Genomic DNA, 24,970 nt, shown 5'->3' on the forward strand with positions numbered 1-24,970 from the left:
CTGGAAGGGACTGTAGAATCATTTTAGTTCACTCCACCTTACTCCATTTTTTGTCTAGAAGGTACAATGCCTTGTATTAGTAAATATCTGGGGCAAGATTTGAACCCAGATCCTTACCTCCTAACATCAAGACTAGTGATCTATCCACTATATCAAATTGGAAAAAAAAAATTCATGAAGCCCTTGCTATGTACTAGGCTCTATGTTAGGCATTATGGATTTTAAGCAAAACTCCCCAAAAAGACTCTCAAGTAATTTATAATCAAGAGGAGAGGGTTGTTGTTGTTCAGTCATGTTCAACTCTGGTGACCCCATTAATGACTGATCAATGAATCAGACAAAATGAATAAAGATTGTTGCTCAGTTATTTCTGATTCTTTATGAACCCATTTGGGATTTTCTTGGCAAAGATATTAGAGTGGTTTGCTATTTCCTTCTCCAGCTCATTTTACAGATGAGGAAACTGAGGCAAACAGGAAGAAACCACTTATTCAAGGTTACAGGAGGAAAAGAAAATAAAAGAAATAAGAAAGAAATGTAGAGGGGATAGGAGGGGGAACAACTGGTATACAGAGAAATAAATAAAAAATAAATCAAGTAATTGGGAATAATCAGGAAATGCCTATTTTTGAAGCAGTGGATTTCCAATTGAATTGACTCATACCTCTCATTGCTATATTTACCTGTCATGAATCATGTTGCTTTTGCCATATGTTTTCCCTATTGGGAAACTTTTAGTGCTTTCCTGCTTATCCTTAACTCTCAGAGGGAGACCCTCCATCATCTGGCACCCACCTTCTTTTTAGCCTTCTCTGTCACTACCCTCCTGACCTACTTGTTCCCCAAACAAGCCAAGCACACTTTTAACATATAAGATCATAGATTTAGATCTTGAAGGGACCTTAGAAGTTAGAAAATTTACTCCTCCTCTCATTTTACAGAAAAGGAAACTGAGGCACAGTCACATAGCTCATCAATGTCCAGGGTTATATTTAAATTCAGGTCTTTAAATCCAGCACTATCCATTACTCTATTCTGCCCCTATGCTCCTATATCTTTTTGAATGGCTTTTGGTGAGGGGCGGGGGCAGAAAAGTTCCACCCTATTATCTTCCACCTTATCTAATTTTAGAATAGCAATATGTGATGAAAAAATTAATGTGCAAATGTGTCCTCCTCCTGAGACCTGAACTTTAATTCTGGCTCTGATTCCTGCTGGTCATGTGAATATAATCAAGTCGTACCATCTAATGGTAGCTGTTTTTTCATTTTAAAAATGTGGATAAGAATGTTTGTGATTTTTACCCCACCTAGAGTTATTCAAGATAATTCCAAGAAGAGGGATAGAGAAGAGCTGTGATTTAGGATACTCCCTTGTAAGGAAAATCATTCCATCAATAAAGGCAGCACCTTCTCTCCAATTTATGATTTTAGAAAGTCATGTGGGAAATTCAGGTGGCAAAATGGATAGAGTTCCAAGCCTGGAATCAGGAAGACTTATCTTCCTGAGTTCAAATCTGACCTCAGACACTTACTAGCTGTGTGACCCTGGGCAAGTCACTATACCCTATTTACCTCAGTTTCCTCATCTGTAAAATGAATTGGAGAAGGAAATGATAAACCATTCCAGCATCTTTCCTTAAAAACCCCCAACTAGAGTTACAAAGAGTTGGACGCAACTGGAAAATGATGGAGCAAAATCCCTGATAGTTATCTAAGATAATTCCAAGAAGAGGGATAGAGATAGGGACTTGGAACTGTGATTTCATTGCTTTGGGAAACTACCTTGTAGGGAAACTCCCTCCATCAAAACAAGGTTGAACCTTCCTTCCAATTCCTGATTTAGAAAGCTTTTTAGAGTATTGAGAAGTATAGTGACTTGCCTACATACATACAGATAGCATGTGTCAGAGGTGTGACTTGAACTCAAGTCTTCCAGGTTCCACAATGCCAAGTGCTATTCAAAAGTGAACTATTGTTTCCAAGCCTACGTCCCATCTCCTTCCTCTCTGCAGCCTTTCTAAATCTCCTCCCAGCATTCCCTCCTACTCTAATCCCCCACTACTGTCTGTTGGGTTTCTGAGGCCCCTCACAGTCTGCCTTCAGCCTCTTTTTTGCAGTTAATTATGTATTATTCCTCTTCCTTATACACTCTCAGCTCTGGACAAACTAACCTGTCTGCTACCCTCAGCTCATGTCTGGTATAGTCTCCTTTATCATTTCTACCTTTCCCAATATTTGGGTACCTTCAAGTCTCAGTTCAAGAGCCACCTATTCCAAGGGGCCTCTTCTGATTCCCCTTAAATGTGAAGCCTCCTCTTCCCATCCATCACCTTGTATTTGGGAATATAAAGGCTGGATTCTTTTTATTTTTTTTCAAATACGTGTAAAGAAAGTCTTCAACCTTCATTTTTGTAAGACTTTGTGTTCCAAATTTTTCTCCCTTCCTCCCTTACCTCTCCTCTCCAAGACAGCAAGGAATCTGATAAGGTTAAATATGTACAATCCTTTTAAACATACTTCCATATTTGTTATGTTGTACAAGAAACATCAGATCAAAAGGAAAAAACCATGAGAAAAAAACCAAGCAAACAAACAACAACAATAAAAGGTGAAAATACTCTAATTTGATTCATAGTCAGTTTCTATCAGGTCTCTCTCTAGATGTGAATGGCACTTTCCATCCCAAGTCTTTTAGAATTGTCTTGAATCACTGCATTGTTGAAAAGAGCCAAGTCTATCACATTTAATCATCACAAAATGGAAGGCTGGATTTTTAAGTCATCTTGATTTAGTTGACATGGAGGTGATCTCAGTTTTTTTTAAAAAAGCCACTTCTGACCCAGTCTGTCTGTGTGATCTTGGGTGAATCATTTTAACTTTCAGTGCATTCTATCAAATACAGACAGTGATCCTTAAAGTTTTCTTGTCCTGGACCTCTTTGACCTTCTGGTGAAACTTATAGAGCTTTTCTCAAAAGGATATTTGGCAATACAAAAAATACATTAATAATAATTACTGACATTTGTTAATAATTATTATGTGCCAGGCACTATGTCAAGCACTTTATAATTATTATCTCATTTGATCTTTACAATAGTCCTGGGAAGGCTAATATTATTCTCCTTTGACAGATAAGAAAACTGAGGTAGACAGAAGGCAACTGACTTGCCCAGGATCACATAGCTAATAAGTGTCTGAAGCCAAATTTGAATTCAGAGCTTCCTGACTCTAGGCTCAGCATTTTATCCACTGAGCCATATTATTGACATATTTGGAGAAAAATAAAATAAAAAGAGTTTTTAGATCTCATGTCAAGAACTCTAGATTTAATGCTACAAGAAGGTACTAGTTTTCATATGCAGAGCAAGCTCTTGATACTGGTGAAATGACATGTTGGTCCCTTTTCTACATTGTTATTATGACATTTAGTTCAATTCTTCATGATCCCACTTGTGGGGTTTTCTTGGTAAAGATATTGGATTGATTTGCTATTTCCTTCTCCAGCTTATTTTACAGATGAAGAAACTGAGGCAAACAGGGGGAAGTGGCTTGCCCAGAATTATACATCTTTAAAAAAAATTTTCATTAGTGTTTTGTTTTCCAAATACACATAAGGATAGTTTTCAACATTCAAAATGAATTTGTTTCAATTTTTTTCTTCCTTCCCTTCCCTCCTCTCTCCCCAAGACATCAAGTAATCTGATGTAGTCAATTATGTGTAATTTTTTTCAAATATATTTCCAAATTTACTTTACTGTGAAAGAAAAATCAGACCAAAAGGGAACAAACCACGAGAAATTTTTAAAAAGTGAAAATACTAAGCTTCAATCCATATTCAGTCTCTATAGTTCTCTCTCTGGATGAATTTTTCCATCCCAAGTCTATTGGAATTGCCTTGAATCACCAAATTGTTGAGAATAGCTGAGTCCCTCACAGTTGATCATCAATAATCTTATTTCTGTGTATAATGCTCTCTTGGGAATGTGGATCACAACATAGTATTTTCCACTTTTTTGTTACTGCTTGCTTGCTTTTTGTTTTCTTTCTCATTTTTTCCTTTTTGATTGATTTTTCTTGTGCAACATGATAAATGTGGAAATATGTATAGAAGAGTTGTACATGATTAACATGTTGAAATTAAACAGATTATTGAAAACTATGCATATATTTTGAAAATAAAAAGCTAAACAAATAAAAATTATCTCAGAACGGAAAAAAAATTCTCTTGGTTCTGCTCACTTCACTCAGTATCAGTTCATTTATGTCTTTCCAGGTTTTTCTGAAATCTTCCTGCTCATCCTTTTTACAGAACAATGATATTCCATTGCATTTATATACCATAACTTATTCAGCCATTCCCTAACTGATGGGCATCTATTCAATATCCACTTCCTTGCCACTACAAAAAGGGCCACTATAAACATTTTTCACATGTGGGTCCTCTTCCCTCTTTTATGATTTCTTTGGGGTACAGACCCAACAGTCAGGGTCACACATTTAATAAGTATCTGAGGCTGAACTCAGTCTGAGATTTGAACTCAGCTCCTCCTGACTCCAGACCTAGTACTCTACCTAGTACCACCCAGCTGCCCTCCTCTCTGCTCACCCCACGAAAAATCCTATAGTTGTTTATTATTATTTGAGCTATTTATTTATTTGTGAACATATTGTTTTCCCCTAATAGAATGTTAGCTTCTTCTTTTTTTAAATAGCTTTTTATTTACAAGTTATATGTATGGATAATATAAATATAAATAATGGGTAGTATAAATTAGATACACAATTAGTATACATGACCAAAACATTATTTTGCTGTACAAAAAGAATCAGACTCTGAATTATTGTACAATTAGCTTGTGAAGGAAATCAAAGATGCAGGTGTGCATAAATATAGGGACTGGGAATTCAATGTAATGGTTTTTAGTCATCTCCCAGAGTTCTTTTTCTGGGTATAGCTAGTTCAGTTCATTACTGCTCCATTAGAAATGATTTGGTTGATCTCGTTGCTGAGGATGGCCTGATCCATCAGGACTGGTCATCATCTAGTATTGTTGTTGAAGTATATAATGATCTCCTGGTCCTGCTCATTTCACTCAGCATCAGTTCATGTAAGTCTCTCCAGGCCTTTCTGAAATCATCCTGTTGGTCATTTCTTTTTTTTTTTTTTTTTAATTTAATAGCCTTTAATTTACAGGATATATACATGGGTAACTTTACAGCATTAACAATTGCCAAACCTCTTGTTCCAATTTTTCACCTCTTACCCCACCCCCCCCCTAAATGGCAGGATGACCAGTAGATGTTAAATATATTAAAATATAACTTAGATACACAATAAGTATACATGACCAAAACATTATTTTGCTGTACAAAAAGAATCAGACTCTGAATTATTGTACAATTAGCTTGTGAAGGAAATCAAAGATGCAGGTGTGCATAAATATAGGGACTGGGAATTCAATGTAATGGTTTTTAGTCATCTCCCAGAGTTCTTTTTCTGGGTATAGCTAGTTCAGTTCATTACTGCTCCATTAGAAATGATTTGGTTGATCTCGTTGCTGAGGATGGCCTGATCCATCAGGACTGGTCATCATCTAGTATTGTTGTTGAAGTATATAATGATCTCCTGGTCCTGCTCATTTCACTCAGCATCAGTTCATGTAAGTCTCTCCAGGCCTTTCTGAAATCATCCTGTTGGTCATTTCTTACTGAACAATAATATTCCATAATTTTCATATACCACAATTTATTCAGCCATAGAATGTTAGCTTCTGAAGATTCAGGAATTGCCTGACTTTTGAATTTGTATGCTCAGGGCGTAGCATAATGCTTGACACATATGTGTTTAATCAATAGTAATTAATTAATCAGCTAGTTAAGATCATTTCTTATCAATGCTCTCCCTGATAATTGATAACATTGCTCTTTGAATAGTTCATTTTTCTTTTGCTGTCTAATCTTCTTACTGGATTCCTCAAAGACCAGCATATGGACTGGTCTATATCTTATGCTGCTCTGTGTTTCTCCTGATACTTAGTACAGTGCTGCTCACTTCAGAGGCACTAATTTATTTGCTCACTGAGTGATATGCTCACATTCATATTTATTCATTTCCCTTAAACTTTTACTATGCATAGATTAAGCTCCTACTATACACATGATAGATAATAAATATTTGTTAACCTATTGACTAAATTAGTGGATAGATGAATGAATGAGATTAGGGAATAGTCTGATTTCTCCACATTTCTCTTAACATTCAGTCACACTGATATCAAGGAAGGTACACATAGAAAGAGAAAGTATCCATTTGTACCCTGCTCCTTGTTGGGTACCAGGGACTGGAACTTCCATCCTGATGGGGAAAGAAAAAAAATCTAATGAATTCAGAAATAGAGAAAATGACAGTCTCTTTAAAAAAAAAATAATAGTCCTTTATTTTCAAAATTCAAGCAAAAATAGTTTTCAACATTTACCCTTGCAAAATTTTGTGTTCCCAATTTTTCTCTCTCCCTTCCCCCCTTCCCCTAGACAGCTAGGAATCCAATATAGGCTAAACATGTACAATTCTTCTAAACATATTTCCACATTTATCATGCTGAACAAGAAAAATCAGATCAAAAAGGGGAAAAAACGAGAAAGAAAAAAGCAAGTGAACAACAACAAAGGTGAAATTTCTGTGTTGTGATCTACATTCAGCCCCCACAGTCCTTTCTAGATACAGATGGCTGTCTCTGTCACAAGTCTGTTGGAATTGGCCTGAATCACTTAATTGTTGAAAAGAGTCAAGAAATGACAGTCTTCAACTGAGTCTGAGCAGAACTCTAAACATTAGGACTAAGGAAATATGGGAGATAGGGTCAAATGGACAGAACTCAGGGAGAGCTTCCTGGAAGTCTGAGCTAACTGGCCCCCTCACCCGGAAAGGGGCTCATTGCTTTAGAATTCACCATATGTGGGGAAGAAGATTGCTCTGTGAATAAACAGTCTAGGTTTTAGGACTGAGTTTGAGAACTGAAGTCACTCACTATAAATGGCCAAGGAAGACAGAAATAGTGAGGGGGAGATGCAAAGACATAGAGGCAAAGGCAGACACTAAGGCAGAAAGGAAAAGGAAAAGCCAGAAGTGGGATCAGATGAAGAGATGAAAAATAGAGACATCGAGATAGGTGCAGAGTCAGAAACCAGGACTGAGATGGGAGAAAAGATGCATTAAGAAGAAACAATGAGAAGGGGAGACACATGTAGACTCAGGGACAGAGAAAGAAGATAGTGCAGAATCTGAAAAAGATCATATCTTAGAGCTGGAAGAGGTTTGACAGGGCTTTTAGTTTTCTAAATGAGAAAACTGAGACTCAGTGAATGAAAAGAGGAAAAGAGGAGAGATGAATGAAGAAACAGAAAGAGAGAATAGCTGCAGAGACAAACATGAAGATATGCAGAAAGAGACAGAAAAGGGGAGATAATTGTAGAGAAATGGAGAAGAAAGAGAGAGAAAAGATGAATGCAAAGAAACAGAGTGAGAGATCATTGGAGAGACAGAGAGACAAAAATAACCTTGATAGAGTCATATGGCAATGCCTCTTCCAGCTTTCCCCTCTGTAGATGCTATAATGGGGAATTTAGATTAACTAATAACTTATTATTAAAATGTAGTGATTCCCGTTGGTCTTGGGACAAAAGAGGCTTAGAAGGGAGAGTTTGGATTTAGGGACTGAGAGAAAAGCTGATTTTATTCGCATTATAGACAAAACAAAAAATTCAGGAGGTCACTTTAAAAATTTCTCTGCCTCCAGCAGTATGCCTAACTCCTACCCCCTACATCCAATTTCATTTATTCCAGCTAGCAGGGAGCCTCTTCTGTTTCAGAAGGTGCTTTATTCACCAGTTTCATTCCACTATTCTCATAAAATCCTTTTTTTCTTTAATATTTTTAAAGTTTTGAGTTTCAAATTCTATACCTCTCTCTCTTCTCTTCTCTACCTCCTCCCTTGAGACAGTAAGATTATACATGTGCAATTATGTAAAATATTTCCATATTAGTCTTTTTTTTTTACAAAAATATTGAAATAAAAGAATAAGAGAAAGAAAGTGAAAAGTAGCATGTTTTCAGTCTGTATTCAATCAATATCAGTTCTTTCTCTGAAGGTGGATAGTATGCTTTATCACTTGTCTTTCCGAATTGTCTTGGATCATTGTATTGCTGAGAATTGCTAAGTCATTCATAGCTCTTTATAGAACAATATTGCTGTTTCTGTGTACAATGTTTTCTTGGTTCTATTTACTTCACTATGCATTAGTTCATCAAGTCTTTCTAGGTTTTTGTGAAATCATTTTAGTTGTCATTCCTTAAAACATAATAATATTTCATTACATACACAGCCTGTTTAGCCATTCCTCAATACTTGGGCATCCCTTTGATTTCTTAATTATCACAGAACTATTATAAATATTATGTACAAATGGGTCCTTTCCCCCTTTTTTGGATGTTTGGGATATTGGTCTAGTAGTGGTATTGCTGGAATAAAGGGTATGGAATTATTTTTAGTCCTTTGGGCATAATCCCAAATAGTTTTCAGAATGGTTGGATCAGTTCAGAACTCCATCAAAAGTGCATTAGTGTCCCAGTTTTCCCACATTCTTTCAAATATTTAACGTTTTCCTTTTTGCCATATTATTCACTCTGTTAGGTGTGAGTTGGTGCTATAGAGTTATTTTAATTTGTATTTCTCTGATCAATAGTAATTTAGAACATTTTTTCATATGACTATAGATAGTTTGGATTTCTTTGTCTAAAAACTGCCCATTCATGTCCTTTGCCCATTTGTCAATTGGGGAATAGCTAGTACTTTCATAAGTTTGACTCTGTTCTTTATATATTTAAGAAATAAATAAGACTTTTATCAGGGACACTTGTTGCAAAATTTCCCCCTCTCAATTTTCTGCTTCCTTTGTAAATTTGGTTGCATTGGTTTTGTCTGTGCAAGAGTTTTTTTTTTTAACTTTATGTAATCAAAATTATCTATTTTGCATTTTGTAATATTCTTTATGTCTTCTTTAGTCTTAAATTATTATTTTATCCACATATCTGACAGATATAGTATTCCATGTTCTTAATTTACTTATGGCAATATTTTTAACGTGTAAATTGTATGCCCCTTTTGACCTTATCCTGCTTTATGGTGTGTGAAGTTGATCTATAACTAGTTTTTTTCTATACTGTTTTCCAGTTTTCCTGGTAGTTTTTTTCAAATAATGAGTTTTTGTTTGAAAAGTTTGGATCTTGAATTGATTATATATTAGGATACCATAGTTATTTAATATAATGTAATTTGTACCTAATCTATTCCACCGACCCATTACTCTATTTCTTAACAAGTACCAAATTGTTTTGATAATTACCATTTTATAATACAACTTGAGGTCTGGTATTTCTAAACCACCTTCTTTTGCATTTTTTTTACTCTCTTGGTATTCTTGAGGCAAATTTATTGGTGTACAATTGGGCAAAATATCTCCAACAATTGCTTTTATTTCCTATTCATTGGTGGTGAATTAACTTTCATTTTTGATGCTAGCAATTTGGTTTTATTCTTTCTTTTTTTTAATCAAGATAATCAATGGCTTATCTATTTTTTTTCATAAAACCAGCTTCTAGTTTTATTTATTTGTTCAATGTTTTCTGACTTTCAACTTTATTAATCTCTCCTATGATTTTCAGGACTTTCAATTTGGTGTTCAATTGAGGATTTTCTACAAGATGAATTTACTATTATTTTTCTAGCTCTAAAAAAATGATTCTCTGATAGTTTTATTGTCATGATACTGCATAAACAGATTAATTTAAGTGAAATTGTCATTTTTATTATAATGGCTTGACCTATCCATGAGCATTTAAAATTTATGTGAAACATGTTATATAATTATATAGTTCCTGGGTTTGTCTTAGATTTTATATTGCCTATAGTTATTTTAAATGAAACTTCTCTTTCTATCTCCTGCTGTTGGACTTTGATTGTAATAGAAATGCTAATAATTTAGGTAGGTTTATTTTGTATCCTGCAGCTTTATTAAAGCTGTTAACAATTTCAAATAGTTTTTTAGTTGATTCTCTGGGGTTTTCTAAGTAATAACATCATATCATCTACAAAAAATGATAATTTTATTTCCTCATTGCCTATCCTAATTACTTTAATTTCTTTTCCTTCATATATATATATATATATATATATATATATATATATATACACTAACATTTCTGGTATAATATTAAATGATAGAGGTGCTAATTTGCAGCTTTGCTTCTGATTATATTATCTGTAATGGGAATAAGTTGGAAGCCTTCCCAATATAATCAGAGTTGACCAATTTTTATGTAAGTGCCATGTACTGATGAGAAAAAGTATAGTCCTTTCTATTCCCATTCAGTTTTCTCCAGAGATCTATCATATCTAACCATTTTTAGAATTTTATTTACTTCTTTAATTTCTTTCTTACTTATTCTTTGGTTATGTTTATCTAATTCTGAAAGGGGAAAGTTGCAATCTCCTGCTAGTATATTTTTTATCTATTTCTTTACTCGTTGAACTTCTTAAAAAATTTAAATGGTATACCATTTGGTGCATATATATTTAGTACTGATATGACTTCATTGTGATACCTTTCAACAAGGTATAGTTTCCTTCTTCATCTCTTTTAATTAGATCTATTTTTGCTTCTGCTTGTTTGAAATCACTATTGCTATTCCTGAATTCTTTGCTTCAACTGAAACATAATAGATTCTGCTTCAGTCTCTTAACTTTTACCCTGTGTATATCTCTCTGCTTCAGATATGTTTCTTGTAAACAATATATTGTAAGACTCTAATTTTTAATTAATTCTCCTATCTACTTCTGTTTTATGGGTAGATAGGACATTTACATTTATAAGTTATGATAACTGTCTGTATATTTCTTTTCCTCTATGTTATTTTTTACTTGTTTATCTTCCTTTCTTTCTCACGCCCACCTCTCTCTTCACAAGTGTTTTAGTTCTGATCACTACCTTCCCCAATATGCCCTTTCTTTTATCTGTTCTACCTCCTCCTTCTATTGTTCCCACCTCTTTTTACTTCAGTTGTTTTTCCATTGAAAAATTTCACATTTTCTTCTATTTTTTTTAAACTTTTTTGATTTTGTTTTATCTTGATGTCTCATAGAGTCATTAGCTTTCATTTGTTCAATTCTAAATTTTAAGTAATTATTTTCTTTTAGTGAGCTTTTGTACTTCTGTTTTAGTTAATTATCTCATTAGGGAATGGTTTTCCTTGGTAAATTTTTGTATATCTTTTCTCATGCTGTTTCTCTTTTTTCATGATTCTCTTGCATTACTCTCATTTTTTCCCCTGACTTTTCTTCTACTTGTCTAATTTGCTTGTAAAAATCCTTTAAAAGTTCTTTTAGGAATTCTTTTTGGGCCTGAGATCAAATTACATTTTTCGTTGAGGCTTCACATGTAGCTATATTGACATTATTGTTCTCTTCTAAGTTTTTGCATATGGTCCAGCTCTTTTTTTTTTTTTTTTTTTTTTTGCTCATTTTCCTAAGAGAATTGGACTCTGGTCCTTCACTGTCCAAAGTCTTTCATATTAGTGCTTTGAGTCTTACTGCTGGCTTTTACTGGGCTTCAGGACTTAGCTGCTTGCTTTCTCTGGAGAGCAAGTTTTCCTTCTAACTTGTACTGTGGTCTCCCTCTTGGCTTCCACAGGGTGTGGGGTTTAGCTATTGACCTGCTCCAGGGACCAGACTTTGTTACTGGGTTGCTAATCATAACAGAGTGTTTCTGGTGGATGTTCTGGAGGAGGCATCTTGTTGCTGGTCTGCTCCAGCAATGGGATTCTCCTGATAGGATGGTATGGATACAGGGTTTCTCTTCTGGTAAGCCCCAGGGGCAAGCTTTCACTATTGACTTACCATGTGGTGAGGCTTTCCTACTTGTCAGCAATAGGGTCGAAGCTTTGCTGGTGATTCATGCTGGGGTGGGATCACTGGGGTGGGGTCTTTGCTCATTTTTGTGGGGAGTTGCTAGTTTGTGGGAGAGCAGAGCCTCACTGGTAGATTGCCTTAGAGCCTTACTACAAGGTCCCCTTCTCTAAATCTGTATGCTGCTATTGAACTTAACTCCACTCTCACTCCAGTGAGATAGATTTTTCCTGCTAGGCTGGTAAACTGCTTCCCTGTTCCTAAACCAATTCTGAGGCAGTTTTTTAAGCTTTTTATTTTCAAAATATATGCATAGATAGTTTTCAACATTCACCCTTGCAAAACCTTGTGTTCTAAAATGTTTTCTCTTTCCCTTTCCCTTACCTTCTCTCCTAGATGGCAAGCAATCCCAAATATGTTAAACATGTGCAATTTTTCTATACATATATTGTACAAGAAAAATCAGATCAAAAAGAAAAAAAAAACAAGCAAGTAACAACAGAAAAAGTGAAAATACTATATTATGATCCATATTCAGTTCCCACAGTCCTCTCTCTGGGTGTAGATTTCTCTCTCTACCACGAGGTCATTGGAACTGGCCTGAATCACCTCACTGTTGAAAAAAGCCAGGTCTGTCAGAATTGATCATCATATAATGTTACTGTGTACAATGTTCTTTTGGTTCTATTCACTTCACTTAAAATCAGTTCATGTAAGTCTCTCCAGGCCTTTCTGAAATCATCATGCTGATCATTTTTTATAGAACAATAATATTCCATAACATTCATATATTTAGCCATTCTCTAACTGATGGGCATCCACTCGGTTTCCAGTTTCTTGCCACTACAAAAAGGTCTGCCACAAACATTTTTGCATATGTGGGTCCCTTTCCCTTTTTTATTATCTCTTTGGGATACAGTCCCATAAACACACTGCTGGATCAAAGGGTATATATGGTTTGATAACTCTTTGGGCATAGTTCCATATTGCTCTCCATAATGGTTGGGTAAGTTCACAATTATTCCAACAATGTATTAGTGTCCCAGTTTTCCCACATCTTCCTCAACATTCACTATTACTCTTTCCTGTCATCTTAGGTAATCTGAAAGGTATGTAGTGGTACCTCAGAGTTGTCTTAATTTGCATTTCTCTGATCAATAGTGATTTAGAGCACCTTTTCATATGACTAGAAATGGCTTTAATTTCTTCATCTGAAAATTGTCTGTTCATATCTTTTGACCCTTTATCAATTGGAGAATGATTTGAATTCTTACAAATCTGAGTCAATTCTCTATATATTTTAGAAATAAGGACTTTATCAGAGTCCTTGAGTGTAAATTACCTCCCTCCAGTTTTCTGCTTCTCTTCTAATCTTGTCTGCATTCATTTTGTTTGTATAAAAACTTTTTAATGCAACATAATCAAAATTATTCATTTTGCATTCCATAATGTACTCTAGTTCTTTTTTGTCACAAATTCCTTCCTTCTCCACAGATCTGAGAGGTAGACTATCCTTTTCTTTTTCTAATTTGTTTATAATATCACTATGTCTAAATCATGAACCCACTTTGACCTTATCTTGTTGATATAGGGTGTTAGATGTGGGTCAATGCCTAGTTTCTCCCACACTAATTTCCAATTTTCCCAGCATTTTTTTTGTCAAATATTGAGTTATTTTCCCAACAGCTGGGGTCTTTGGGTTTATCAAACATTAGATTATTATAGTCATTGACTATTGTGTCTCACTCTATTTCTTAGCTAGTATCAAATAGTTTTAATGAGTGGCTGAGGCAGTTTTCTAGTTGTTTTGAGGGAAATTTGGGTAGAGCTGGATGCTCTATCCACTGTGCCATCTAGCTACCCCCATCTCTTATTTTTTTTTAAAGGTAATTGGAATTAAGGGACTTGCCCTGGCTCATACAGCTCATAAGTATCTTCTGGGGGGGACTTTTTTTATTAAAGCTTTTTATTTACAAAACATATACATAGGTAATTTTTCAACATTGACCCTTGCAAAACCTTCTGTTCCAAATTTTTCCCTCCCCCCAACACCCCACCCCTAGACGGTAGTCTAATATTTGTTAAGTATCTTAAAATATGTTAAAACCAATATATATACATATTCATATAGTTATCTTGCTGCACAAGAAAAATCAGATCTAGAAGGAAAAAAACCTGAGAAGGAAAACAAAATGTAAGCTAACATCAACAGAAAGCACAAAAATGCTATGTTGTGAACTACACTCAGTTCCTACAGGCCTCTCTCTAGGTGTAGATGGCTTTCTTCATCACTCAACAATTGGAACTGGTTTGAATTATCTCATCGTTGAAGAGAGCCACGTCCATCAGAATTGATCATTATGTAGTCTTGTTGTTGCCATGTATAATGATCTCCTGGTTCTGCTCATTTCACTCAGCATCAGTTCATGTAAGTCTCTTCAAGCCTCTCTGTATTCATCCTGCTGGTCATTTCTTACAGAACAATAATATTCCATAACATTCATATACCACAATTTACTCAGCCATTCTGCAATTGATGGGTATCCATTCAGTTTCCAGCTTTTAGCCACTACAAAAAGAGCTGTCACAAACATTTTTGCACATATGGGTTCCTTTCCCTCCTTTAAAATCTCTTTGGGATATAAGCCCAGTAGAAACACTGCTGGGTCAAAGGGTATGCACAGTTTAATAACTTTTTGAGCATAGTTCCAAATCAGCTCATAAGTATCCTGAGGCCAGATGTGAACTCAGGTCCTCCTGACTCTAGGACCAATGCTCTATCTCTTGCACCACTTTCTAATAAAATTTATGTCAAATTGTCCTGCTGCACATGTAACCCATTTTGACATCAGATTTTAAAAAACATCACACTCTCTCCCCTCTCTTCCCAAATCTTCTTGGATAATCCCCCTTCTGGAGTTTCAAAGATTTCCATCTTCCTTCCTGACCATTTTACTCTATTCTGTCCCAAAATCATCTGACCAGTCAGCACATTGCTTCTCCTGGGAGCCTCCCCTTCCTTCCGCTGTACATTCATCTGGCTTTCTTTATGCTTTACTTCTCCAGGGAGACCCCAGCTATCAGACTCTGCCCCTGAGTCTTAGGGCAGAAGGGCCAGAGATGCTTCTTCCAAATTTCCAGACAATCACCTGAGGGGGACCACAAATAATCTATGGTTGCCTAGTTGGTGATACTGATTTATAAGCCTTGTTTGAAACCAAGCACCTCAGCTATTTCCTCGAATTTCTACATTTCCTCCCACCTGTTCTCCAATCCACTAACTCTCAGGATTTCCTGGTTCTTGTCTTTTCATCTCTTTCTTACTCTCCCCCCCTTCTCCTTTTCCTCTTCCCCCTCCTGCATTTAACACCTGCTACTTAGGGCTCCACTTCATAGGCAGTTCTTAGCCCTGACACTGAGCTTCCTTTTCTTTTTTTATTTTCCCAAATACAATCAAAGATAGTTTTCAACATTCATCTTGCAAAACCTTATGTTCTAAATTATTCTCCCTCCTCCTTCTCCAAGATAGCAAGCAATATGATATAAATTAAGCATGTGTAATTCTTCTAAACATATTTATTTTCATATTCATCATGCTGTTCAAAAACAAGCAGATCAAAAGGGAAAGAAAAAACATGAGAAAGAATAAAAAACAAGCAAACAATGATAACAAAAAGGTGAAAATACTATGCTTTGATCCACATTCAGTCTCATAGTTCTCTGTCTGGAAATGAGTGGCATTTTCCACCCCAAATCAATTGAAATTGCTTTGAATCACTTCACTGTTGAAATGAGCCAAGTCCATCAAAGCTGATCATCTCATAATCTTGTTATTGAGTTCAATGTTCTCTTGGGTCTACTCTCTTTCTTTAGCATCAGTTCGTGTAAGTCTTTCCAGGATTTTCTGAAATAAGCTTTGAGCTTCCTTTTCTTTTTAAAAATTTTTTTAGAACTTCCTTTTCTAACAATGAATTCCCTACCCCTCCATATCGCTTACCTTTCCCCCCATTCCTGATTTCCAGCTCCTATCCCTGACACTGACTCTCATCCTGAACACTGAACATTGATTCTAGGCATTGAATCTCCTATCCTTGATTCCCAAGTCTGACGCTGATACTAATCCCTGACACTGAGGCTGTATTCCAAAATTTAGTCCTTTCTCTCTACTCCAACTCCCACAACAGAGTTCTATTTCCAACTATTCTCTAAAGGTTTCACAAGAAATTATTACTTTTAGAAGCAGCTAGATGATGCAGTAGATAGGTCACTGGCCTCAGAGTCAGGAGGACCTGAGTCTCCTTCTTCTTCTTCTTCTTCTTCTTCTTTTCTTCTTCTTTTCTTCTTCTTCTTTCTTCTTTCTTCTTCTTCTTCTTCTTCTTCTTCTTTTCTTCTTCTTTTCTTCTTTTCTTCTTTCTTCTTTCTTCTTTTTCTTTCTTCTATTTCTTTCTTCTTCTTTTCTTCTTCTTCTTTCTTCTTTCTTCTTTTTCTTTCTTCTTCTTTCTTCTTCTTTTCTTCTTCTTCTTCTTTCTTCTTCTTTCTTCTTCTTTTCTTCTTCTTTCTTCTTTCTTCTTTTTCTTTCTTTCTTCTTCTTCTTCTTCTTTCTTCTTCTTCTTCTTTTTCTTTTAACTTAATCATACTTAATTTTTTCCAATTTCATGTAAAAAATAGTTTTTAACATTCATTTTAGTAAGATTTTGAGTTCAAAATTTTTCTTCCTTCCTTCCCCCAAACAGCAAGCAATCTGATATAGGTTATACATATACATTCATGTTAAACATTTGAGTATATTAGTTATGTTGTCAAAGAAAAATCAGGACAAAAGGGGAAAACCATGAGAAAGAAGAAACAATAAAAAGTGAAAATAGGAAGCTTTGATAGCATTCAGCCTTCATACGTCTTTCTCTCTATCATGAGTCTTTTGGAATTATCTTGGGTCATTGTATTGTTGAGAAGAGCTAAGTCTATCATAGTTGATTACAATCTTGCTATAACTGTATACAGTGTTTTCTTGGTTCTACTCTCTTCACTTGGCATCAGTTCGTTTAAGTCTTTTCAGGTTTTTCTGAAATCCCCTGCTCATCATTTCTTATAAAAATGTTCAGCCATTCCCTTGCTGATACACCTCCCCTCAATTTCCAATTTCTTGTCACCACAAAAAGAGCTGCTAAAAAGATTTTTGTGCATGTGGGATTTTTTTTTTCCTTTTTATGATCTCTTTGAAATACAGGCCCAATAGTGGTATTGCTGGATTAAAGATCATGCACAGTTTTATAGTCCTTTTGGGCATGGTTCCAAATTACTCCCTGAGGTCCCCTCTAGCTCTCAATTAATAATATTATTCTTTGGTTCAAACTTTTCCTTTGACAAAGAAAAAAACTGACCAAGATTACAGAAGCAAAAAGTAGAAGTGGCATAAGAACTCACATTTTTAGGGTACAAATTCAGTGCTCTTGTCACTTCATGACCCTATATTTATTATAGATTTTGGTTTTCTTACAATAATCGTGAGGTATGTCCTATAGGTATTATTAGCCTAAGTATATAAAGGAGAAAAATTAGATAGAGTGGGGCTATGTAGTCTGCTCACAATGAGCTAATAAATGGCAGAGCTGGTCTTCAAACTCAGGTCTTCCAACCCTTAGTCCTGTATACTTTATACCATGTCACAGATACTATCCCACCCTATCATTCTATAGATGTGTGAAATTCAGGCACAGGAAAAGAAAATGAAGACAATTGACAGTCCCAAAAGACCTGAAGAACTATTTGAAAATTAACCTCAAGAAGTTCAAGGGTGATTATGAAGAGGTCCATGATCAGTTACTCCTTAATTCTGCAGCAGCACTTTTAAGAGACCAAAGTGGTGGCTGCTGCAAGAGGAATATTGATTCAATATGAAGGAACACTTCACATTGGTTAGGGGAAAAAAGATATCCTACAGGGAATGGAAATTCCCTGATAAGACTCGTGAACTGATGAAGGGTGAAGAGATCAGAACCAGTAGAAAAATTCCTACAATAACAGCAACATTATAAAGAAAAAACAACTTTGAAAGACTTCAGAACTCTGGTTAAAACAATGATCAATTATGATTGTAGAGGAGTCATGATGAAACCTGCTGTCTACCTCCTGGGAGAGAGATAATGGATTCGGTACACGATGAGGCATATATTTTTGGACATGGATGATTTGGGAATTTGTCTTGCTTGACTTGTTACAAGGAGATTATTTTTCTTTTTTTTTCAGTGTAGGAAAAATATGAAAGGGAAAAAAATATATGCTAGCTATTTGCAAAAACATTTTTTTAAAGCAAAAATTAGTCAGATCAGAAATCTATTATAGCTACTGCTTGTTTAGGGCTAGTGAGGTCCATAGACAGCAGACTGGACCAGATGGCCTCACAGGATCCCTTCCAAGTCTAGGATTTTTGCCCTGATCCTGTAGGCCAAAAGTCTGCCATGAGTCTTCCACACTTCACTATGTCTACACCTGGCAGCCTTCCCTGATGGTTATCATGGTACTCTCCCACCCCTCCCCATACATGCACCTTGACTCCACCCCAGACCTCCCCACCCCCGGACCACTGGTCTGTCTGCCAAGCAACCCAACTCCTTCTTCTTTCATCTCCTGCCATCCACCAGCCAGCCCTTCTGGCGCTGTAGTAGCAGCCTTTCCTCCAACCTCCTTTTGGTTCTTCATCCTCTCAGGGGGCCTCATGCTGTAAATGGATAATCTAGCCCAACCATCCTAACCAATTCCTCCCATGGAACAGAGATCCAGTCCCCATACAGAGTAATCTGTATTGCCCCCATCACTGTGGATCTTAGTGTTCTCACCTCTCTAGGCATTGTGATTGAGAATTGGGTCTCTTCTCTAACCTGCAGAAGAGGGAACAGAGTTTAAGGGAGGTACTCAATAGAACAAAGAGATGGACTATCAAGTTCCCAAGATGGGGCACTGAAAGTAGTTGTAGGCAATGAAGACCTTAACCACCTCCCAACCAAATCTCGAACTTGGGAGCCCTAATAATGATGTATAGATGGAAAATGGTACAAGGGAGGCAAGAATTAGGGATATGAAACGGGCCTGATCATTCTAGAAGGCAAAGTCTTGGTTCTAATCATATTCTTTGTGGGGAAGTGGAGGATATAAAGAAAACCATGTTGTTGTTTTTTAAAGATAGATTATTATTGGTATCTTTTGGTTTAAAATCATCTAGATTTCACACAATGTCTATCCTCTTTCCTCCTTCCCAAGAATCATCCGTTACAAAAAAATGTTTAAGGAAGAAAACAATTCAGTAAGACCAGTAAAAAATATACACATTATTCTAAACTCATAGATTCACCAACTCTGCAACAGAATGGGGTAGGGAAAGGCATCTTTTAATATCTCTTCTTTAAGAACAAGCTTTGAACAAGGGAATTTGTCAAGATCTCTTCCAAGTCTGAAAACTATTTAGGTGAGCACATCTGGGAAAGAAAACTTCTCTTAGTTCCTTTGGGATAGAGAAAAGGGTGCCCAGTTAGATTCTTCTCGGCTCCTGAGGACCTTTCTGTGACAGTTGGGGGTCTTAATTTACTAATGTAAATAATGAGCATTAACAGTGCTAATAAGAGCCTCTGGGTACCCAGTGATGCCCAGGTAAGAAATAACTAAAGAAATAATACACTCCAAAGGACTCTTGTCCATTTGTAAGAGAAAATGTTGGGAGGCAACTTTCTTCTGTTTCAGAGAGAAAAGTTTTCCAGTGAAAGCAGCATTAGGATAGCAACAGCCTGGGAGGCTGGAGCATAGAGAGTGGGAGGGGTACCCTGGGGAGGGTATTGGGCAAGTTTTGAGGTGCTCTTGCAGGCTCAGGCAGCACACTGTTGCCCTCTAAGGGTTCAACAAAGAAGGAGGTTCTGGTTTGGGGTCCTGGTAGAACATGAAGAATATATAGAGCAAGAAGATAGAAATTTTGTTTGCATGGGAGAGGGTAGAATGGGGGGGGGATAATCCGGTGGGGGGAATAAAGAGGGAATGAATCTCTGTTTGAAGCAATGATTTCTAGATTGGGAAAAGAAGTCAATTCAATCTCATTAATAACATCTATCAAGTATCTGCTAAGTGCCCTGAACTAGAGAGAGACAATTTGTTTTGAGCTGGCGAAGCCTTCTCTCCCAACTGTGACTCCATGAAGGACCAAATTGAGATTACCAAAACCAGAGGCCAAGAGGGTATATATGGATAATCTTCTCTATAAAAATATATTCCCTACTATATTCCTCTGCTTCTCTCACCATTCATACTTTGGTCTCTCCCCAATATTCTCTTCCTTTAGCATGTATATGGACTTTGGGGAAAAGCCTAGAAATTTGGGTAAGATGTGCCCAGTTCATTCATTCATCCATTCATTCATTTACCTGTCCAACAAATAATTTTCAAGCACCTATTATTTTTGGCATTTAAAGCCCTTCACAACCTGATTTCAACCTGACTTTCAGTTTTATTGTGTACATTTCTCTTTCATTCACCTAGAGTCTAGACAAACTGACCTCAATATTCCCCACATGTAACTTTGTACCTCCTCTCTCTGGTGTCTTTGCCCAGGCTGTCCTCCCATGCCTGTATTTCCTCTTAATTTCTGCCTCTTGGAATATTTAGTTTTCTTGAAAGAGCAGTTCAGAGACTGTCTTCTACACAGGCCTTTTCCCAGTTCCCACAGCTGTTAGAGTTTGTCATTTTTGGTCAAGTCATTTCAGTTGTGTCTAATTCTTGGTGACTCCATTTGGAGTTTTTGTGGCAAGGATACTGAAGTGGTTTGCCATTCCTTCTCTAGCTCATTTTACAGGTGAGGAAACTGAGGCAAACAGACTTTTCAAGGGACACTAGTAAGTTTCTGATGCCAGATTTGAACTCAAGAAGAGGACTAGATTCCTGACTCCAGGGCCAGCACTCTAACCATTGTACCATCTAGATGCCCACAGAACTGCTACTTTCTGCCCCTAATTCCTTCATATTTATTAATTTTGAATATTTTTATATGTACATGGTGTTTACTTCTATAAAATATAAGTTCTTTGAAATCAGGGGCATTTTATTTTTATCTCTGCATCCCCATTGACTAGTCTATCACCTGATACTTACTAAATGTTTGTTGATTGACAAGTTAATTTAAGGTATTGCCATACCAAGAAGGGAAAGTGCATTTCTTAAGAGCCTACTGTATTCCAGGCACTCCGTTAAGGTTTTATAAGTGTTATCTCATTTGATCCTTAAAACAACTCTGTGAAGTAGGTACTATTATTTGCACCAGTTTTACAGTTGAGAAAACTGAAGTACACAAGACTTAAATGACTTGTCTGTGATCATAGTAGGTAAATGAGGCCAGATTTGACTCCAAGTCCAGTGTTTTATCCACTGTCTTCCAGATGAGAAATAGAGGCAAAAAATCCAGCTCCTGTCCTGAAAAAATCTACAATATAATAGTGGAAATAAATATACATATATTGATTAGGATTATAGAGAGAAATTAGAGAGATTTCCCTCTCTCTGAATACACACACAGACATATACATATACATGTACATACACATAGCTAGACGTAGATAGATATACCCTCAGAAAATGAGCTGCAAATCTTAGCCAATTTGGGATAGTAACCAAATGCTGATCCAGGCAAGGAAATCTATAGGACTTCAAAGAAAGGAGATATTATTGAATGTGTCTTAATGAATATGATGCTAGATTTGGAGTCAGAAAGATTGGTCTTCAAATCCTACTTCCTATTCCTGCTAACTGTGTGATGTGGGTAGATCATTTAATCTCTTAGTCGGAGTTTGTAAAACTCATCTTTAACAAGGATAATAATAATAATGGCACCTCCCTGCCTCACAGAGTTGTTGTGAGACTCAGATGAGATAATGTATGTCAATTCAAATGAGTTGCTGTACGTAAGGCACTCTGAGAATCCAGCAGCCCAAAATAAACAAATGTCAGGTGTGATGGAAGTAGTATCAGTTTAAATTGGAAGGGGCCAAAAGGATATCAAGAAAAACTTCATATAAGCAGAATATGAGCTGAGACTTGAAAGGAGTGGTGTAATAGAGCAGTAGACTTGGTGTCAGGAATACTTTATCCATTGCACCATTTAGCTGTCTCCCAGATGAAGAATAAAGATGCAAAAAATCCAGCTCCTATCTTGAAAAAGCAGTGGAAATGAATATACATATATATGTATATATATATATATATATATATATATATATATTGACTAGGAATTGTTAGTTTCTCTCTCTCTCTCTCTCTGCCTTAATCTAACATGCTAACTGTATTATTCTGTAACAAGACATTTACTGTCTCTGTTCTGGAGTTTCCTCTTGTATTAAATGAATGTATTGGCCTTAATGATTTCTACAGTCCTTTCCACCTCTAAAATCTATGGTCCTATGATAGTAGGATTTGGACCAACAAAAGAGAAAACAGTTTTGGTCAAAGTTATACAAAGTGCATAGGTATAGAATATGGAAGGCAGGAAGATAGATTCCAAATATGATAGAGTTTATAGGGACAAAATGGTGGGCAAGGGCACTGGATCAGATAGTAGGATACTTGTAGTTGCTACATTGCCATTACTTGGGTAAATGACATTGAACAAATTGCCTCCCTTCTCTGAGACTCTGCTTCATATCTATAATACAAAGATTACTAAATGATGTTTAAAATCGCTTCTATAGTCTTACTGTTTTAAGAGGCAGCTGGGTAGCAAAGTAGATAGAGTGGTAGATCTGGAGTTGGGAAGATATCTTTCTGAGTTCAAATTCAACCTCAGATATTTACTAGCTGTATGACTTTGGGCAAGTCACTTAATCCTGTTTGCCTTAGTTTCCTTCTCTGTAAAATGAACTGGAGAAGGAAATGACAAGCTACTTCATGATCTTTGCCAAGAAAACCCCAAAAGGAGTCACAAAGATTTAGACATGATTGAGCAACAAGGTTTTTTGAGAGAGGGATAGAGTCATCCTTTGGGAAGATCACCCCTGTTATTGGGTCAATGGCTAGAATGCTCTGCCTCCTAATTGCCGCCTCTTAGAAATGCTGGCTTTCTTTAAGACTCAACTCAAGTGTTACCTTCTTCAGGAGACCTTCCCTTTCTAAGGTTATCTTCCAATTCTTCTGTAATAGGCTTCTGTGTACAAATTTATGTGTATGTTGTCTTCCCCCATTGGAATGTAAGCTTCCAGAGGGCAAGAATTGTGTTTGCTCTTTTTATAATTCTTAGCACAGTGCTTGGTCCATTGTTAACACTTTAAAAAATGAATTGATTGGTTCCTGTGTCTGTCTCTCTTTTTTTTTGTATCTATCCATGTGTCTTTCTGAGATGTGGAACTTCCCAATGGAGAGGACTAATTTCTTAGTCTGTCTATAGATCATTCTGAAGCATACTAACCCACCCCTTCCTTTCTGCTAACACGTATTCCCACCTTTCTCCCAAATCCCATTAGGTTCTTTCCTCCTCCTGAAAGCTCTCCCTAACTATGGCCACCTAGTTCTAATGATTCCGTTAATCTGTTTCACCTTATGGACTCAAGTTGCAGATGTTGAGGTCTATACAATGTCCTTTAGTAGTGTTCTATCTTGCTCCCTGAGGGCAGGGCCTGCTTCCACCATCAAAACTCCCAGAGGATAAAGACTGTATCTCCTTCCATCAAAATCTCCCCCATCAGATTAGGAGTTTACTGAGAATTGGGACTGTCCTTCCAGGTATACTAGATTGGCAATAGAGGACACAAGTGTAGTTGTTAGTCAACTCACTCTACCCCTTTACAATGCCCAGGAGGGCCAAAAACTGGGTAGAATCTTTGGAACCAGCTAATGCGCCATCCTCTTCAGCAGGGATTTCCATAAAGATGGTGGTCCTTTGCCAGGGAGTCTGGTGGGGGTAAGCTTCATCTCTCCCCATACAGGCAAGAAACCCCAACAAACAGGGAAGGAAAGGGTCTGAACAGCAGATTGTTAAGGCCTTGAAGATGCTGAGTCGGAGATGGAGGTATCTGTGAGGGCCTTAGCCCGGGGTTGGGGGGGGGGAATTCTTGTTGTAGCTATATAATTAAAATACTATTAAGCGGCGCCTGGCAGTCTCTCGGCTAACCTCGACTGAAACACTACAGGCGGAATCATCACAGGCAGCTGTGTCTCCTCCGATCAGCTCTCTGGGCACTTGGGGTGGGCAGCACCCGCCTCATCTCCAGGGTGCCAGGATGTGAGAGTTGGGGGCTGGAATGTGGCAATCACACAGGGTGGGTGAAAGAACATAGGGATGCTCTAATCTTCCCCGGGGCATGTGAGACCTGGTGAGATCCAGGATGAGAACAGAAATTGGGGAGCTCTGAAATGGTGTGCCTTTGGTTCAGGCATTCTGGCTCATTCCATATCTTGGATTCTTCATTCCATTGCCAAAGCCCTCACTCTAATCCAGGCTCTCATCCCTTCATGCCTGAGCTGTGAGACCAGCCTCCTTTTCACCAGTCATTTCGTCTCCAGTCTCCCTCCCGTCAGCCCCACATGAAGAGCATATCCCATAATCATCTCAGTGTTTGGGGGGAGTTGCAATGGCTCTTGAAGCCAGATCCCAATTTGGAAACTAGCTTCCTCCATCCTTTCCTCTCTGTGCTCCCTTCCCGACCATATTCCCTTGTCTCTTGGGGACGTCCTTTTTTAGATCCCTCTGATCTCCTGGGCAGTTCTCCTCATTTTCTCTATTCCTTTCCTCTATTTATCATATTTCTCTATTCACTCTCTTCTACTCTAGACCTTCATACAAGCTTTTTCTTCTTCCTGAGTCAACTTTTGTCTTTTCTTCCCCTACTTCCATTCTTGACTTTTTCCATTCTTTCAGTCTTACTCCTTTCCTTCAGAAAATCTTGTCTTGATTTCTCCCAAAGTCTGGGAAGCTATTTGCTCGTTTAATGAACTTCCTCTCAGAATGAGTGCCTTTCATTCACTTATTTCTCTATCTCTAGAAAT

Source organism: Sarcophilus harrisii, chromosome 4 (assembly GCF_902635505.1).
Source record: "Sarcophilus harrisii chromosome 4, mSarHar1.11, whole genome shotgun sequence".
Classification (NCBI taxonomy): domain Eukaryota; kingdom Metazoa; phylum Chordata; class Mammalia; order Dasyuromorphia; family Dasyuridae; genus Sarcophilus; species Sarcophilus harrisii.